Source organism: Calypte anna, chromosome 5 (assembly GCF_003957555.1).
Source record: "Calypte anna isolate BGI_N300 chromosome 5, bCalAnn1_v1.p, whole genome shotgun sequence".
Taxonomy (NCBI): Eukaryota; Metazoa; Chordata; class Aves; order Apodiformes; family Trochilidae; genus Calypte; species Calypte anna.
Window position 1 is genome coordinate 745,918 of NC_044250.1, and position 11,393 is coordinate 757,310.

Sequence of the window (11,393 nt, forward strand, 5' to 3'; positions counted from 1 at the left end):
ATGGGGAGCTGAGCTGGGGGAAGGCTGGCAGAGGCAAGGAGCAGCTCTTTGAATGGAGGCTGAGGGAGAGGGGAAGGCTGAACACTGCCGTGGGGATGAGCATCCGAAGTTTATCCCAACCTCTGCCAAGTGCTGAAGCTGAACCCAGTGTCTGCTTCCCTCTCACTGACACTGCAGCTCAGCTCCCAGAGCTGTACTGCTACAACTCCACAGCCGCCTGTACCACACACCAGCAGTGCAGCTCCTTGCACCAAAAAGCTTTTAATTTTACTGGAGAGAGGAGGGACGTGAAATCTGTTTGTGGGGGTTTTTTTATTGTTTTATTATTACTTGTTTTTAAGGTTGGATTGTTCCAGGAGCCCTGCCTACAGGTCAGCCAGACAGACAGTCACACCACCACCACCCAGGAACAACAACCTGCAGTGCAGGAACTGGACCTTCTTGTTTTGCCACCCAAACAAACACCTCCAAATACTGTCCCCTTGGGTTTCTTTCTCTCCCTGAGCTGGGAATGCACCGGAGCTCACAGCATGGCTTGCAAAGGATCAGGTGTTTATAATCACCACTTAGAGCTTTATTTATTTAGTGTAGGAAACTGTTAGCTGTGACCTCCCTGGCTGGTGGAGTGACTGCTGCACCAGAGGAGGAAGTTTACTGCCATCCCCCCTAACAGGGATTTTTGGGTTTTGCTGCTGGGTGTCAGACAAGCCTTTTACTTTTGTTATCCTCCACTCAGGCTGCACTTTACAAGAGCCCAAATACTACACGGGATGGAGCAGGAGGCTCTGGGGCACACTGATCCAGCAGAACACAGCCTGCTGGGCACACACAGCCACCACTTTTTCCATTAAAAGCAAAATTCAAAACTACCCCAAACATTGTGCAACTGCTAATCCTGCCAGATTCCACGCTGAGGAACTAAAATGTGCAGGCAGCCAAAGGACTGAAACATGCTGACTGTTTCTAGAATTATAAGAATGTTTTTATCCCAAGCCCCTGCCCCGTGATTAATGAACAGTCACACAGCCTACACAGGGACCTGCTGGTGTTTGTCCTTCCTTTGGAACAGGACTCACTCCTGCTGGCTGCTGCAAGGAATGGAGCCACAGTGGAAAGACTGAACCCGAATCCTCTTCAAGAGATACATGTATAAAATGGATGGAAATATGGAGATTCTGAAGAATAAACAAAGAACTAAAGAAAGGAGCAACATCAGACACAGCCACTTAAGCTGTAAATAAAATGGTGTCTCCTGTTCTGCAGATCTAGAGATTCCAAAGATAGCATCACAAAAGTGAAAAAATCTACTAGTCATCATTCATCAAACTACTAATTAGAAAACACATTTCATGTGCTCTCTGGAGTGCTAAATAAATTCTATAAATAAATTCAGATAAATGTGTTCAAATAAAAAACCCAGAAACTTAGGTGATTTCCACCAACATGACCTTTAAGAACATATACTTGCTAAGACTCAAAGTGAGCATTTTCTTTTGTTCTTCAGACCTTTGATGAAAACCAGAAGCCTGGCTAAGAGTTGTGCCCAAGTGCTGAGGCACAGACTCCCCACAGAGGTACCTGGGGAGGCATTTGGAATATTCTTTCATTTGCCTCTTCCCACAAACAGCACTCTCAGTCCAAGAACTGCCACAACCCTTTATGAAGGTGATCACAGAGCACAAATTCGAAGTAGCCAGATAGTTCAGGTGTCCCCAAGTTCTATGAGATTGCTTTAAAAATACACCCTTAAATGACACAGAAATAAATGACAATGTTCTTTAAATAAGTCCCTGGCTCAGCTTTACGTCACCCAAGCTGCTCTTCTGCAGAAGCTCAGGGAGAACATATTTAGAACTGAGCTGAAGAGAACAGAAAGCCCAAAGAGCTTTGCAAATTCCTGAGTTGGGAGCAAGCAGCAGAATCAATATTTTTCTCCTCTATTAACACCAGAGAGTGTGTATCTATAATAAAGTGTCAGAAATGAGGAAGCTTCCTCAGGAGCAGCCACAAGCAGAAGCATCTTCTCCACCAACACCACCTGGGGTAGGTGAGGTGGTCCAAGGTCTAGATGTGACATTGCTTTGTCCTTGGAGGGCTCTCATGAACTAAACACAGCATCCCCATTCCATCTGATGGCCCAGTATTCCATAACAGTATCCAGGTTTCAACCTGCTCTCCCACACCTTTCCCTGCACAGGAGCTCTGATTTCTGTGGATTAATGACATGTGTACCCAAAATGGGCAGCTTGCTGGAGCATGAGGAGCTCAGAGATGACTTCCCCAGAGAGGCTTCTCCCCAGCCCCAGCTGTAACATCTGCTCTTCGGATCCAGTCCAGAGTCTCTTGAAACCAGAGTTTTTCACTGACTTCCACAAGTACTAGCAAGATTCCTCTGCTAAGCTGGATATTGCAGGAAACAAGTTAATTTCTGACATTATTGTATGCATTTATGTACTTTCTTGGACAAGGCCCAAAGTACTCATTATAAAGTGTAACATTCCACTTAATTCTTCCAGAAGCCAATCAAAAGGCTACTATGAATTTTAATGAGCACTGAATCAAGCCCCAGATGGTTTTTAAAGCCAAATTATCCTGATCTTGGTTATTTTAAGCTCCGTGTAGTGCCTTCTGGCCACTACACATATTAACCCCTCTGTTCCTGGTCCAGATGAAGGACTTTTGTACCAGTTCTCCCCATCAAAACAGAGCTCTTCAGCTCTGCTGTAAAAGATCACCCTCAGCTCCTACTATGCCTTGGAAAGTCCCAGCTTTGAAAGGAAACTCAAAGGTTGACAGAAGTGAGAAAAACAAACAAACAAAAAAAGAGAAGCCACAAGACAGCAGGGAGGGACTACATGATCCAAAAGCTTTCAGTAACACCACCAAGGCTCTGCAGCCCATTCAGTTCTGTGTTCTGGACACAGTGAGAGAGAAGATCAAACTTAGGAGATATTAGTGAGATCCATGAACATTTTCATTTCTATGTATAACAGCAAAACATAGTCACTTAGAGGGCATTGCACATTGCAGAAACACAGGTGCCCACCAGCAAGGTGCCACTGGCACTACCAAGAGTCCCACCTCAACCAAACTCAGAGGGGAAAAGCAAGTGAGCTGAGAGCACCAAGCTGCCAGGGATTAGTTCACACAGACACTTGTGTCTGCTCAAACTGCTGAGTGTGTCTGCTTGCCAGTTTGAAATGGTGCATTTCATATTGAGAACAAACCCATCTTTTTTTATCCAAAGCCATTCCAAGTATCTGCACATCATCTGGGCAGGATACCTGTCCCCTCCCTTGGGTCTCCATGAGAAGTGAGACTGCTCAGAGCTGGAGTTTGGCTCCACACCCATCCTGCAGAGCAGACCAGGAATTTCCTTCCATACCTACCACAAACCACTATTACCTTACTCTTGCCTTTGCCTAAACTTGGGGTTTTTTTTACCTTGTTTCCAGCCAAGCAGTGCTGCTGCAAATGGCAGCCTCTGAGGCTCAGGGATTCACAAGACAAGCTGAATTCACCAGATTCCCTCCCTTCCCCTTGGCAACCTGCTGGGGAAAACCCCATCACTCAACTCTTTCCAAAGTGCTCTTTGGTTGAGAGAGTGCTATTCCCTGCTAGACCTGTCCAGAGGAATAGGAATGCTCTTAGAGACTATTTTTTAGGCAATTTTGTGACCAAGAAGTGACTACAGCAATGCATGGCAGTCCTGGTAAACAGGACAGCTCTCAGCCAGCCAGAATGCCAACTCTCCTGAGGTGGCTGGTAGCTTTGGGGGGGCTGGGTTGGCTATTTGGTTGTGTGCTTTGGGTTTTTTCTTTGGGGGTAGAAGTGGTTGGTAAGGTTCTTTTTCCAGGTTGGGATAAAGGGGGAGGAAAGGAGAATAAGGAACATATTTCACAATATTCTACTACTTGCTTTTCTATCCACAATTTTCTCTCACTTTCCTGCCTTGGTGTTACTGCTGGGTAACAACAGTTCTCATTCCAGAGCCCCAATATCTGTTTGCTAAAACCCTATTCCACTCACTTCTATGGCTTGTTTTTTTTTTTTATTATTTTGGGATTTACTTTATTTTTTCTAAATCTTGTCTGGTAAACAGATGGATGTCACAGAAATGAGAAGGATGAAATGGAAGGAGCAATAGCAATTGAAGCATTATGCAAGCCAGCTATGGAACAAAAGTATGTTATGTCACTGGGTATTACTCAGATGAGAATGGGTAACAAGTTTGTGCTGTTTAACCACTGTACCAGAATGGGCATCACAGCTTGAGGAATGCAGACAGAGCTCTGAAATAATTTCTTGATTAGAAATGGAGATTGGAAGGAAACAAGGAAAACCTGGCTTAATGTCCCTTCTTGCCTCCAGATGCATGACACGTGGCCCAGTAGTCTTAAGTCTGGGCCCAAAGCATTTTTATTTCACTGAAAACACAGTGAGCAGCAGGGCTGCAAGTGACACACTGAACTTGCCATGGTTTGCTAAAGCAGAGGAGCTCAATCTGCTGCCTCTCTGCTGGGATTGCCAAGTAAAGCATCAATGGTGGGGTCACTAACTCAGACAACTCAGCTTTCTGATCTGGCCTGAGAGCCCTGAGGAGTGTGTGATTTAACAGGGTCCAGTCCCTTTTGACTTGAACCACATTTGAACTTCTCAGCATTGAAAAATCATTTTATCCTGTTACTGTTCCTCTGAGCAACTGCACACACCCCCTTCATTATTACATTAGTGTAATTTTGTCTCCTCCATTCCCCCGAGAGGAATTACTCATGTCCTGCTCTTATTTATTCTGCTACCAAGAGCCTGGTTTTCAGCAGAAGTTTTAATTAAATACCAATCCTGCTCTCCTCAGTTAGGCTCACCTTTATCTAGCTTGCTGTGCTTTGTGTTCTTGAGCAGGATCATTTGCTTCCTCCTTTCTCTCTCTCCCTCCACAGTTCTCTCAGGAACTGCAAAAAGACCCCCTGGCTCCTCCCAAATCCTACCAGCAAAAAAGCACTACAAGATTTTACTGAAGAGCCATCACATGGAAGATAATATGGTGCCTAACACTGGTCATGCTGTCAAGTGACACTGCCAAAAGCAGCCTCTCCCACACCCTCAAAGCCATCCTGTCTGCTGCCCTGTCCCATGCACCAGCCCCCAGCATGCTGCTGCTGCTCCTCTTGGGTTTCCCTGTCCCCTCCTTGCAGGTCCCCACTCCCCTACCCTCTGATGTTGCTTCTGTGCTCCCCAAAGGAGCTCTCAGAGGTGCCAAGGCTTGGGGAGCTTGAAGCTGAGTCTGTCCACACACTGGGTAGGAAGCTCCTCAAAGCCTTTGGTGTCCCTGGATAAGGAGTCAGATCACGACGTGTTCAGGACTTTCAGTGTACAGGAGTCTTGGAACCTGTCCTAGATTAACAATTTAAGAGTTGCTCATTCATGCTCCCCAAGTGGCAGAGGCAGAGCCCATCCATGGCTGCTGCCTGGGAACCTGGCAGGAATCTCCTCAGCTCAACTGTTCCTACAGAGAGGAATCAAACTGCAGCAACAGCATCCAAGTGCATCAGCTGCTCCAGCCCCTTCACCAAAGCCAGCTGCAGACAGCAGAGTTACAGGAGGGCTGCTGGCACCAAGCACCCTCCTGGCCATCACCCCCTGCCTGACCCTGGGCACAAGCACCCTTCCCTGGCAGTCCCAGCACATCACTGCAGCCTCCTGGGAACACAACTTCCTCCCTCCAGGCACCCCCTGGGTTGGTTGGGAAGAGGAGGCAACAAGTCAGGGAGGATTCTGATTCCACTTCTTACAGACTCCACCAGGCTCTTCCCTCCTTCCTCAGCTCTGCTGCAGAACTTCACTAACTACACCTACTTCCCTAAACATGTTTTTGCTTTTATGAGCACATTTTATTCCTCTTCCAAGAGTAAACCAGGACTGTGTACAAGCATTAGATCAATCAGCATGCAAAGAGAAAGCACAGACTCACGCCTACACCCTCGCCTGCACTTCCAGGCTCAGCAAGTGCATTCCTCAATGGCTCCAGCACCTTCAGAAGGTTCCTACTCAGCTGTACTTTCATCAAGGACTGTAATTTATTCACCACAACCTAAGCATACGATTCTCAGTCTGGAGGGTTCCCAACTAGGAGGAGTTTCAGGTTTTGGTTTATACTGGGGAGGAGGGGTACCGGTGATAAAGGATTTTTTAGATGTTACTCACCAGTTTTTTCTGAGCCATCCCTGTACGTTCAAGGTGCTTTTTTTCCCTGCCTTAATAAGGTTTTTCACACAAATTGCCTGCAGCTGGGACAAGGAGCTCTCTGCTACTTTCTGGCTTCTCCACGAACAGTTTTTGACAGTGATAAACTGGTTGTTCAGGTGTGATTCAAATAGATGCTTTAAAAGCATTTCCTGCCTCCTTGTTCTTGTTTCAATAGCATTTCTTCAAACCAAGCCTATTGAAAAACCTTCAGGCTCCAAGGCAGGAAACCTCTTCATTTTGCCTCTTGCAGAACCACAAATACTCTTATCAAAGTTTAAAAGCACAAAATGAAATTAATAATCAATAAGCTCATGTCTGTTTACTAGATTTTGCTTTCATTCACCCACTGTTCCAAAAACCCCCATCGTTCTGCTATTTAGATACCCAATTTAGAAGCCCAGTCAATGGCATTTATTCACCACTAGAACACAGGCAGACAAAAGGCAGTCTTAAAAGCATTCCCCCTTTCCCCTTTTTTATAGCTTTAGACCTCAGAAAATTAGCATTTATTGGCTGATTTAAACTTCCAGCCTGAAAACAGGAGTGCCAGGGACATCAGAGATTTATCTCAGTTCTACAGCTCAGGGAGGTAAAAAAGAAATAATTTAGAAGTCACCTCAATTTCAGCCTTCAGAAGACTGGACCCTGTTGCCCCATGAACCTCCCCCAGCAGCAATCCTACCTTGAAAAAAAACGATCTTGGAGAAATACTTCTGGGGTGAATTCAGCCCCTTCCTCCTTCTGACTGCAGGTTGCTGCTTGTCTAAAACACGGGAAACATCTCTCGCTTCAGGCAAAAATTCTCAGCAATTTCAGCTTAAAGCTTCTTCAGAAAGCTCCGGGTTCGGTCTCCAGCCCATGCAAACCCCTCCAGCTCGGAGCTGCTCCTCACCAGCACTGCCCCAGTGCCAGCTGCCGGGGAGGAGGACACCGAGTGCCACCCAGTGCCACCCAGTGCCACCGCCCCCTCCTCCTGCCAGCCAGGTGCTGGAATTCACCGAAGGTGAAAGAGCCTCTCCAGGGGAGGGCAGAGGAGTCCGGGGTGATCACCTCCAGCCGAGAGCTCTCCTGGCAGAGGCACAGCCACATCAAGCTGCTGTAATGCAGTGAATCAATGTTTTCTGGGGCCTGTTTTATCGTGGGCTGATGCTGTGATCTCAGCAAAGAGGATGGGACTGTGTGTTGAGTGGCACTTTGCACAAAAGGCAAAAGCAAGATCTTAATCAAGACTCTAACGTCTAAAGACTCTATGTGCATTTCCCCTCAGCTAAGTCTGGAAATCACAGGGTGGCTGCTGACAACTCCCTCCCCACCCTGGGGTGAAGTGTAACAGACACAAAGCTTCACACCTGCAGAATGGGAGATTAAAGGCTCCTCTGCCCTGTAGAGCTATAAACTGCAGACCAGGAGCAGCAAATACGGAGTTATTCCAGTCCTCAGAGAACACCAAAGTGCTACTGAGCAAGCTGCTAAGCACTGCCACCTCCTTTTCTGGATGCAACAGCTCAGTGGGTGTTGTGCTGATCTTGCATACCTCGCCTGGGTCCCTGCCATGCCGCTTCAAAAATGCAAAACGTGGTACCGGGTTTCCACTTCTTCAGCTCAACTTCAGCAACAGATCTCAGGGCACTCTGCAGAAGAAAGAAGAGAAACTGCTCTAAAGCTTCAGACTTCAGAGGGATGCAAATGAGGAGGGATTCATTAAGCTGATTGAAGCCGTGGCAGTTTGCACCAGCTGAAGATCTGCAGATGTAACCATTAAGTTCCTGCTACTTGAGTCCCAAATGGAACCCAGCAGAATCCAATTCTCTAATCAGGACAGCAAGTGAAATAGGTGCCCACAGCTGCAGTCAGTTTAGAAATCAAGTCAGAGCCAGCAGGGCTGCCAGTGAGGCAATGAGGTGTTTTCCATGGGTAGTCTGATAAAGAAGCCAGTTATTTACAGTTTCCTGGCAAGCCAGGTACTTCAGTATTTCCTGGACAACATTCAGAAAGGAGCAGCTTTTGGGATTTTTTTTTTAAGATAAAGGTGGTGTATCCAAGAGACAGCTCATTTTTCTTGCTTTTAGAGTTGGCTTTTATATTTCCTCACCTGGATAACCACAAGCACATTTTTGTGAACATTAGGTAACAGGAATGCCTGCTGCTAATTCCTTCTCATCAGAGCCTGGGGAAAAATACAAGCTGTTGGGTGAAAGCTAAAAAACAAACAGAAAAGATGGGATGGGGGAGAAAAGGGGGGGGAGAAAATAACTCAGGAGTGAGTCAATCATGCTCCTTCTGCTTAGTCACCTGTAGTGCTTCCCCAGACACACCGGAGATGGAGAACAAGATGCCTGCCTGCCTTCCTCCCACCTCCTCCTCCTGACAAAGACTTGCAAAAAGAGGAGCTAGGGCAGAGTTTTGGGAGACAGTCAAGGATGCAAGCTTTCCAGAGAAGCAGAGCTGACAAGTAGCCTGTTTGCTCATGTTTCCCACCTCCTCCTGTCACCCCCTGTACTATTTCTCAATTAAATCAGCCTGAATCAACCTGTTCAGATGCTGGTTTAAGTTTCTCTGGTAGTGCCCTGCAGTTGTGACATTGTAGGGAGTTGCCATGGAGAAGAGGGCGATGTCATTGACACCAAATTTACAAATACAGCAGGAACAGAGCTATTTTTAAGGAGCTGCTTTTCTCTCCCCACTCTTTGCTAGGGTGGGTGGAGGCAAAGGCAGCAGTTCCATTCTTGTTCTGTCAACAAGTCTCAGAAATGAATTTTCTTGTTAGAAAATAATCCTGAGCCTGTGAAACTGCTGAATGCTGTCAGCTCTTGGACTTCATTCATTAGAGCTGCATTTGGCTTTCCAGCTCAGTTAATTCTGATGTCTTATAACACTCCTGGTTTTGTAGTAACTTCTGTCCTGAGAAGTCCAGGCAGCATTACCAAAACACAGCCACTTCTGAATGGAAAGACAACAGCACATCACAAAAAGAGAGGGGACAGACACCCTCCTTTATGTAAAGGCTTTGTGCTGTTTATCAAAAATACTGAAACTTTAACTTGTCATTGAGAAAGTTATGAAGCAATTTCCATCCAGTCTAAACGTATATAGATAAAATGCTCACTTTGATAGAACTCCTCAGTTTAGCTGATAGGAAGGAAAAAACCATTTTGATCTTGGTGCATGGAGAACATGTAGCATGTAACTCCTAAATAAGAAGTGATGAAGATGGCTCCAGTGTTCAGTTGTGTGGGAATTATCTGTTGGAAGAAGTGAGAACAGGATCACAGTGAGTTTTCCATCATTATCTAGCTCACCAAGTAAAAAAGCAGCTTTCCCAGGAGGAAGAAAAATGACTTTTTAAATTGCATAAAAATGGACTATTGCTGTTACACATTCCCCATATGTTAAGCACATGAGACTGTCTTTACACCAGTTGCCAGTAAGGTTTTGTTTCAGGCCAGGCAAGACTACTTTCAGCTGATGCTTTCATTTTGCTTCTTGATATAAAAACTGCTGCTTTTGGGTGGATCTCAGCAGTGGTTTCCAAGATAAAACAATATGGCACACTCCACCTGAAGAAAAGGCTTCCATGGTTCCCCTAGAAAACACAGCAGAAGGCACTAACAACCACTAAAAGCACAGGAGCCTCCCTGCAGTTGGATGTAATCCCTGCCACACAACTCCCAAGCAGGACAGCAGCAGATCTGGGCTGGGAAGCCATGGAACAGACTCAGGAAAGGTCAAGCTGCAGCCAGGTCAGTTCACAGCACAGGCAGAGCACTAAGCCAGGTTTGCTCCTTAGGAATAAATGCAGCTCCCATGCTCTGGCAGAATGGCCCAGAATGCCTCTCCTGGCTACCCAGGCCATGGAGCAACAAGCCATACCCCCTGCTGAATTCTGCAATGCTCCAGCAAGGCTTTCCCCTGTACAGGGAGTCTTGTGTGAACAATTATTTAACTATTTCAGTACACCAAAACAGGAGGGTAGCTTCAAGAACAGAACCACACAACTCAAGAGATGCTGAAGAACTGTGCATCAGGAGAATCCAAAGCACTGGAAAACCAGACAGAAGCTCAGGAGCTGAACAGAACATTAGTCACTGAGCTGCTGGCCCTGTGCAGGACATCACACTGCCATTCCAGCTGGAGCCATGGGATCAATAATTGAGTGGCTTTGGATGGTAGTTATTGCTACTGGAGAGTGGAGAACAAATATTTCTAGATCCAACAAAAGGAACAGCTCTTTCCTGGTCTTACTGAGTGACCTGAAACGTTCACATGCCTGTTTAATAATTTAAAATATTCTATCAGATAAAGAATGAATGGCAATGAAACCTCCTTATTTCTCATTTTCTAAACATGGCTTTCTGCTAGATTAACCAAGCAGAGGGGCAACGAGGGTAAAAGAGTAAGAAGCAAGAGAATGAACCTGCTAAAGGAGCCTCAGACTTCCTGCAGCAATCTTTTCAAACACATGCACACTGATGGAAGAGCAGTGCCCATAGCCCAGGGCTGAATGAGAGACTCTGCCCCCAGCTCTCAGGACCAGAGTCAAATAACTCAGAATAAGAACACTGAGCTTTTGTACACTGCAGCATTGCTGGGGAAATCACCAGTGCACAGCATGGGGCAACACCTCAGAAGTTACAGTTTAGCTCAAAGCCATTTTGGAATATTTATTATTTGGGAAATCAGCAGCAGCACAGAGGAAGATTTAGAATTATTTGCTGATGCACATGCACGGAGTGTAATTTGTCTACTTTTAAAAGTATTCATAAATTTCAAGAGCTAAAAACCACTTGGATCTGATTTATAGTATGTCTGGTGGAAACAAAGAAGTAATCAATGGATGGAGCCCAGAGTCTGGTAGGTCAGTCAGAATGACACTGTAAATGACAGTGTTCTTCATGAAAAATAATTAGGAGTTTTTTCCTTCTACAGTTCTTTCCATTTCAGACCAAAGATAGCACAAATGACTCACCAAAGCATTTTTAAAATTCTCTTTGCTATCAAGATCTTTCTCTTATCCCAGTCAAGCAAGAGTAATGAGGCAAGGGAAGGTTGCTGGGCATTACCAGACACTAACGAGGTAATGGGGATCATCTGCATCTCCCAGGTGTAGTCCCCATCTTGATGAGCCCCAGAAATAATGGCAGCAATTC

General features: G+C 45.8%; 1 protein-coding gene across 9 annotated transcripts in view; it reads right to left on the minus strand.

Annotated features, from left to right (window-relative positions):
* The window catches only part of PAK6 (p21 (RAC1) activated kinase 6), a 38,434-nt gene extending 30,602 nt beyond the window's left edge, over positions 1–7,832 (minus strand). For 6 of the 9 annotated variants that reach the window (XM_030451056.1, XM_030451052.1, XM_030451057.1 and 3 more), the window contains exon 1: positions 6,929–7,104. The gene's annotated coding sequence lies outside the window, so the exon portion shown is untranslated. Of the gene's footprint in view, positions 1–6,928; positions 7,487–7,780 lie in introns of those variants that run through there. The other 3 variants (XM_030451060.1, XM_030451061.1, XM_030451055.1) reach the window with 3 other exon arrangements.
* Between the last annotated feature and the right edge of the window lie 3,561 nt (positions 7,833–11,393).